General features: G+C 45.8%; 1 long non-coding RNA gene across 1 annotated transcript; it reads right to left on the bottom strand.

The window, feature by feature from the left end:
• Positions 1-5,840: 5,840 nt before the first annotated feature.
• On the bottom strand, positions 5,841-7,896 carry LOC115087677. The gene is made up of 2 exons (XR_003855575.1): positions 7,627-7,896; positions 5,841-6,683 (listed from the first exon to the last, which is right to left on the bottom strand). It is a non-coding gene; the product is annotated as an uncharacterized LOC115087677 (long non-coding RNA).
• Positions 7,897-8,196: the final 300 nt, after the last annotated feature.

Below are 8,196 nucleotides of genomic sequence, written 5' to 3'. Positions count from 1 at the left end.
GTCTTGAGAGGAATGTTTTTCCCACCAGTTCCTGCCCGCTGAGGAGAGAGAGAGATAGAGAGAGAGAGAGTTTTGGATCTTGACCCTTCCTGGGACTTTCTCCATCAGAAGTCCCAAGTTCAATCAGAGAAAGAGATAAGGAGTTTCCAGACCTACTAGGAGCCCACTCTCTATCAATATAATGGAGACAACAGAATAGAAAATCATTTAAGTAACTATCTAAATAAATAAACTTAGGACTGTTGGGTCTTTACCTAGTGTTTGCCATCCGAAAGGACAGTGACTCAGCCATTAAAATTGAGAAAGAAGCACTTTTGGACTGTTTTTTTCTTTTCTTTTTGTTGTGAGAAGATACATTGGAGAATTTTTGTTGAAAATTGGACTTTAAGTATTTTTGATTACAATACATTTTGTTGCAATCAAATCACCCCACAAGAGTGTCCAACATCTTTTTTCAAAGTCAGAGGTGCCCTAAAGCAAGGCCATCCCAGGTGTGAGTACTGTGGATCAAGAGAGTTTAAAGAAAGTAAGAGACTGTGTGTGGGTCCCCACCCCCATGAGCCTAGGGTCCAAGGTTTATCCTCCCCCCCACCGGAATGAGCCCTGGCACCCAGAGGCAAATTGGACTGTGACTGTCGTGAGAAAAGGAAGTTTGGTACAAAACATGGCCCCAGGGACTACAATGTACCCCTGCATTCTGGGAGGTCCCCAAAGAGGGGTTTACACAGGCATTTCAATGTTAACCAGTGTGGAAGGTCCTTATGTAAATTCAGACATGTTTGTGCCAGGTCCCACAGGGACCACCCAATTTCCAGGTACCACCAACATGAGTCCCCCCCCCCCCTTTTCAGGGGAGGCTGGGCAGCAGTGGCCCAGGCCAGTGGACAGCTCACCAAAGCAATGTCCTCAGTCAGGTTAGATTGGATGGCTGGCTGGCTGAATCTATACCCAAAAAATGGTGATGCATGTTCTCTTTGAAGCTTTTAACATTGGCTTTAGGATTCTGTTGTGGGGTTCCCCCATGAGCCGTGCTACTCACCCCAACGCCAGGCCTCGCTGATCCTCACCATGTGACAGGACACCAATGAAGCTGCTGCACCCCCGTGGCCTGAAATTTAAAAGACTCATGGTGGGTAAAGGCCATAGTGCCTGATGATGACATCACTGACTTAGGGCCTCTATAAGAGCCTCCCTGACACCCTCTCTATTGCCTCAGCAACAGGTCTAGCTACCTCAGTAGACCATTTTGCCAGCATGTTCCTGTTTCTTCTCCCCTGCCTAAACCAGCCTTGTCTCCCTAGCCTGAACCCACCTCATCTTCAGCCTGACCCTGCTTTGATGCCCAGCCTGATCCTCATCCTGTCCTGCCTTTCACTTGCTTAACCCCTCATAAGAACATAAGAAATTGCCATGCTGGGTCAGACCAAGGGTCCATCAAGCCCAGCATCCTGTTTCCAACAGAGGCCAAACCAGGCCACAAGAACCTGGCAAGTACCCAAACACTAAGTAGATCCCATGCTACTGATGCAATTAATAGCAGTGGCTATTCCCTAAGTAAACTTGATTAATAGCCAGACTGTTACCTGGTTTCAACTCTAGCCTGGGCTTCAGTTTTCGTCTGTCTGATGCTTGCCTCGACCCTTGCCTGGCCCTGGACTCCACTATGTCACCTACACCCAGAGACTCTTGCCTAAGTGCTGCTGGCACTGGCACCCAAAGGCTCAACCTGACAGGAATGAGGGCTGGTATAGGTGAAGCCTCTACCTGGTGTCTGTCTTGCCAGGGTCTGCCTTCTGGTGGTGAGAACCTGTGGGACTCCTCCCCTCAGGTACAGCCAATCTCACCCCAGCCTACGGGTCCAGAGACACAACAGATTCATTGCAAAGATGAGGTCTTATCAGGTAGGGTATAAAATACAAAATCTGCCTGCTTTCATACAGGCGTCATCCACGAGAAGCTTAGCCAAGAAATCAGCCTAGGGCAGGTCGCAGGTCCATTTTGGGAGACTTCATTCTCCAATCTAGTGGAATCACCCCTGGGGGTGGTCCCAAAAAAGAAGGCAGGAAAAACCTTTCTTGCCCCTTGGGGTGGGGTGTTAACCAATACATTGATCCAAAAGTTTTGCAAGGTTCAGTATGCATCCTTTCATCAGGCTACATCTTTGCTCCAGAAAAACGAAGTGGAGGCCTGCATGGCGAAGGCAGATATTGAGTCGGCTTTCTGCCTCCTCCCCATTCACCAGATTCCTTTTATCTGCTAGGGTTTAGATGGTAAATCCTTCAGTTATTTTGACAAGTGCATGCTGATGGGCTGCTCCACATCCTGTGCCTATTTCGAGGCTTTCAGCACCTTTTTGTGCAGTGGGTGACTGAGCAGGTGTCAGGCCACAAGAGCCTCATCCATTCCCTGGATGATTTCCTTTTTATAGATCTCCAGGGCTCGGGGGTCTGTGAGGAGCTTCACTCAGTTTTTAGCAGGATCTCTCGGATCTGAGCATCCCATTAGCAGAAGGTAAGACAGAAGGACCTGCGGTAGTTATGACCTTTTTTGGGTATCAAGTTGGATTCCAATTTGATGGTTTCCTAACTCCTGCAGGAGAAAGTAAGGAAGCAGAGGGATGAACTTGGCAGAGCACAGCAAGTTAAAAGGATGACCTATTATTATTATTATTATTATTATTAGGTGCTTTTTTATCCCGACATTCATGATACAGATCATATCATATCGGTTTACATGGAATAAGGGGTAATAACATTAACATAAATATCAAGGAAGGCAGAAAGTTACAATATAACAGGGGTATTAGAACTGGGGAGAAGAGGAGCCAGTGGCAGAAGGTAACTCAGAACTAAAACAATAACAAATCATTTATAATATCGGTAATGGAGTGCATTGAATAGATATCATTGGAGTGTGACTATAGCTGGAATGGGCCTAGATTAAGGGAAGGCTTGTTGAAACAGCCAAGTCTTGAGTTAGTGCCAAGTGCAAACCCTTATGGGTCAGTTGAACTTTGCCTGCAGAGACATTCCCATGGGCAAGGTCTTCATTAGGAGATTAGCTAATCTAACAAGGAGCATTTCCCATGCTAGTCACTTCATCCGAATAACTAGACCTGAGAAGGTGGACATAAAAGTGTGGTCCCATTTTTTGGAATCTTTTAATGTGTCTGTATCCAGCGAGAACCCACTGTGTTCAGTTCAAACATCGAGTGTTTTACTGATGCATCTGGTGATGTTGGTTTTTGGGGTAATATTTCCAAGGCGCTTGATGTACTGCCCCCTTGGCCAGCAAGTGGAGGTCATTGGGTTGGATTCGCAATATCATGATGGTTGAACTGTTCCCAGTAGTAGTAGGCCTTATTCATGTGGGGCCAGGGTGTTGCGTTTCCCGGCCACGGCAGGTCCGCAGCCAGCTCCACTCACCTCCGACACCCGGATCCCTTGTGTATTTTGTTGTATGCAGCAGACAAGCAGGCTAGTCTCATAGCAGTGTGTCAGTCAACATAGCTCCGGTGGCATTTTTCATGAAGCTAAGTGGACAGGAGCACCTGATAAAATCCTTCTTTGTTAAGCTAGTGCAGGGTATTTGCTAGGGAGACTAGGGTCAGCATGTCATGCAGCCAGTCATGCATGATGTTCTTATCATTCTTTTAGAAGCAGTGGGATCTGTTTGCTCTTCACCCACAGAGGCTGCATTATTCCAGGAAGCATTTTCCTTTGCTTATTTTGGGGCACTCCAGATAAGCAAGTTAGATCTCCTAGCACATCATTCTCCAGGGTCTATCAGTCTTCTTTGGTAGGATGTGCAAGTTTCAGTCAGCAGGGTAGTCATGTACATTTGTAAATTTAAGGTCGATCAGCTTGGCAGGGGTGGCAGGTTTGCCTTTGGCATGCACCTGGGGTAACAACCTGTCCCGTTGCGAATGCACACAGATTTCTGGAGGTTCAGACATCCACAGATGGTACGCATTGACTTATGCCCACTGTTGTCATACCAGTTCAGAGCAGTCTTAAAAATGCGTGGCAGCAGTTGGGCTGGAAACACAGTTTTTTAGCACCCACTCATTCAGGATCAGTGCAGCCATAGTGGTAGGGTCACTATAGATAGGGGCAGTAAGGCACTTCAATAATGTAATGCCAATTTTTTATTATTCCAGACCACTGGAAGATGGTATTTCTTTGCAGCCATTCATTCATCTTGTGGGCTAGTAGGCTTGTATGGAACAGCTCCTGGAATGAGGCAGATTGTGCTGTTGGGGAAAGAGGTATGCAATGGGACTAGTTGATTCTAGTTCTTCTCGAGGCCAGACATACGTTACCTTTACCCTCTGCAATCCTGATTTATTTGGGTAGGAATGATTTGTATTTAGTCAGCAATAAGGAACTGATTCACCAGATGAAAGTGGACATGAGGTGGCTGTACTGATCCAGAATGAGTGGGTGCTAAAATACTGTGGTTCCAGCCCAACTGCTGCCACGCATTTTTTAGGGCTACCCCGAATTGGAATGACAACAGTAGGCATAAGTCAATGCGTACCATCCATGGACTTAAGTCTGAATCTCCAGAAATCTGTGGGCATTCGCAACAGGACAGGTTGTTACCCCAGGTGCATGCCAAAGGCAAACCTGCCACACCTGCCACACTGATCGATCTTAGATTTACAAATGCACATGACTACGCTGGTGTATGTAGATCCTGGAGAATGATGTGCTAGGAGAACTAACTTGCTTACCTGGAGTGCCCCAAAATAAGCAAAGGAAAATGTTTTCCGGAACCAAGGCACAGAGAGATAAAGGGACTCACCCTAAATTCGCACAAGTGAGTCAGTGGCAGAGCTGGGATTAGAACTGAGGCATAGGGTGATGTAACAATAATGTAAAATAATGATAAACACTAGGGGATAGTAAGAAAACTGTTTTCCAGGAATGATCTGTTTCTGTTCACGTGGTTTTGCAGCCAATTATATCAGCTTCAGCAGCAGAAACCTTCTGCCATGTCACCAGAATCCTAGCGGTGATGTCATTACCCCAGGAGGGTGGAAACACAAGAGAACATTCCAGGGTTTGTAAGAATTGTTTCTGGCAGTAGTCAGTCGTGCAGATATTCTCATAAGGAAAATATGCAGCTGGGTTTGTTGCAGTTCTTTTCTTGTAACCATTACTTTTATGTCCGAGATGAGGGGAGACCTGCAGTCTGTCTGTAGCAGAACAGGTCAGGGGGCAGTGAAATACAAGGCGATGTTTCCATATGACATCATACACCCAGAAGTGGAATTCTATCACCCTCTACCCCCAGCAGAAATTTAATGTTTAATATAGCATCTGGTGCGCTGATTCATCATTTGATGTTCTTGGACTTTCAATGCAAGGTCATCCGTTTCTTGAAAGGGTGTGTATCTCCCACTGTTAGGATGTAGCTCTTTTAAAATTGCAGGCATACTCAACCATTTCGGCCACTTCATCAGGGATGGGCTGAACTGGTCCTAGTTTTATCCTATTGCAAATATGGATCTGTAGTTGTGATTTCTCGAAAGTCACGAGAGTGACTGAGAATGAGCTATTCAACATCTCATATTTTAAAATAGGAGTGTGACTTTGCAAGTGATTTTGAAAGGGCTTTTTTTTTGTCTGTTTTCAAACTGCAAATGGCTGTAGCATTTTGTGCAATGACACACAAACTGATAAATGGTTGAAAATGCTACAAGCTAGAAACCCGTGAGCAATGACAACAATTGTCAATGCTTCAACTTTAGCTACATGTATCTTTCATAAACATTCATCACTCAATCATTTAGCAGTGGCATGGGCAGCAAACTGCTACCTTGTCAATGAATCAAGTGAAGGGAGCAGCTTTATTAGACGATATTTCAATACAATGCAATCTAATACATCAATGTTTCTACACAAACTAATACAATTTGTATCCCATCAATTAAGATACAATCCCATCATCATTTCTTAATGTCCTTCTCCTTCCCCTAAGGTCCAGCTCAGTAGACCTTATGATCAGCTCTGTGGTCATAGTCGTTCAAGTCCATCCACTGTGGCTACCAGCCCAACTTCGGCATCCTGACATGCAGCATCACAAGGCAAAGTCCGCCTTAATTGGCACTTCACAACCTGCGGCAGCACAAAGCCCGTGTCTTTCATGCCTATGCCCGCCAACCGGCCTGTGGGCTGACCCTATGGGTGATAATGCTTTTAAGGGAGTCCCAGTTGGATGTAATGGGTTCTGTTGATATCCAAGGCAACTCGCCCTCTGCACTTAGATAATGGGTCACTCACCCTTCTGCAAGGCCTAAGGAAAGTATAAAGAAGTTCCCGCCATAAGCGAGGATGGGGACTTCGCTTGTCCTCACTCAACCCCAACAACTCCAGCTGGGAAAAAATCCATTCCTGTTTCCAGAACATCTATATCCACCCTGATATAGACCCGGGCAGTCCAGACTGATGAAATTGTGCACAAATACCAAACTGCTCAGCCGAGACACAAACATGGACAATTCCCAATTGATTTGTCTCCATGATTTACCGATGGGTTTGGGATTGTTCACTCCCTGCGACACCCAGCAAAGGATTATGTTGGACCAGATCAACGTGACCCCTGGGAAGATAGATCCTCCTAGGGTGATGATATCACTGCTAGGATTCTGGTGACATGGCAGGAGGTTTCTGCTGCAACTGATGATGATATAATTGCAAAACCATGTGATCAGAAACAGATCATTCCTGGAAAACAGTTTTCTTACTATCCCCTAGTATTATTTATCATTATTTTACATTATTGTTACATTACCCTATGCCCTTAGTTCTAATCCCAGCTCTGCCTCAGTTCTAATCCCAGCTCTGTGTGACCTTATTTATTTATTTATTTGAAGGCAGAGTGTAGCATAGAGAAAATGCTAGTCAGGGAATGCCTGTGTAAACACTAGGGTGAGTCCCTTTATCTCTCTACTACTGACTCTGTGTGTGACTTTAAAATGAGTCACTTTTATCTCCTTGGCCCTAATCCCAGCTAGGTCACTAACTCTCACGTAGTGCCTACAAATGGGTTTATTTTGTGCAGACTCTCAACAATAATTAAACTATAGTGAGATTAAAGTGTAAGAACATGACAGTGAGGAAAAGCAGTGGAGTGGAGGTTCATCCCAAACAGGGAGGAGGGTAGTGGAAGGGGAAGTGGAGGAGGAGTATAGCCAGGTCATGGAAGAAGAGGGGGAGGAGAGTTCAGTGTTAAGGTCCAGTAGGCAGAGGGAAGAGGGAAGCAGGATGGGAAGGGCGGATAAGTGATGGGAGAAGGACAGGATGACATGGCAAGGAAGCAGAGCAGGTATGGCTTGGGGAACTTCTCCATGGTGCCTTCCTGTCCCCACCCTGGCCCCTTCCTAGACCTTCTTCCTCCTTCTCCCCCCCCCCCCCCCCCCCAATGGTCCCTTTCCAGTAGAAAAACCTGCTAGTGACAACTCAAACTATTAGTTACTGTACAGCCCATGCACACCACCATTTCCCCCCAGCATGCACTGGCCACTGTGCTGATCCATATGTGTTCCCCCCCAATTCCACTCATTTTTTTTCCATTTGCTTTTCTTGTCTGTTTTTCTTTGCTCCCCTTCCCCTCCCTCACCTTCTCTTTAATCTTCTGGCCTCTCTCTTTTCTCTTCCTCCTTCTGGCCTCTTCCTCCTATTCCACTTCTGTTCTCTCCACCATGGGCACTTCCTCTTCACTGCAGTGTGACAGCAGGATCAGTGGTTCCTTTTCACTATGGCCCAAGCATTAGGGATTGACCTGAGCTGCAGCAGCGACAGCGGCAGCTCTCTCTCTCTCTCCTGCTCGCATAGCCATCAAGGCTGCTTGCTATTAGTGAGCTTGTGAGTGGGATTCTTGAGAGTTGAGCTTATGGACACTTTTTATATCCGAGAATACCAGACCATGAGGGGTAAGCCTAACACATATTGTCACCCTCCTAATCAACCATGAAAATGTCCTGTGAATTGTTCCAGCTGTTTCTCAGCCAAGAACAGTGGCTGTTGAAAGGCAGACTGAGATAAGTGTTTTTGACCTATTAGTGGCTAGTATTTCAGCAACAGGTTCTAGGATGGAAGGGGCACCAGCTGACAAACCTGGAAAGAGATAAAAGCCTTCTGAGAAACCTCATATAGAAATGTTGCTAACAGTAATTTCGTAATGGGTTTG

Source organism: Rhinatrema bivittatum, chromosome 3 (assembly GCF_901001135.1).
Source record: "Rhinatrema bivittatum chromosome 3, aRhiBiv1.1, whole genome shotgun sequence".
Classification (NCBI taxonomy): Eukaryota; Metazoa; Chordata; class Amphibia; order Gymnophiona; family Rhinatrematidae; genus Rhinatrema; species Rhinatrema bivittatum.
Note: the sequence above shows the minus strand (reverse complement) of the source record. Positions and strands in the feature narration are given on the sequence as shown.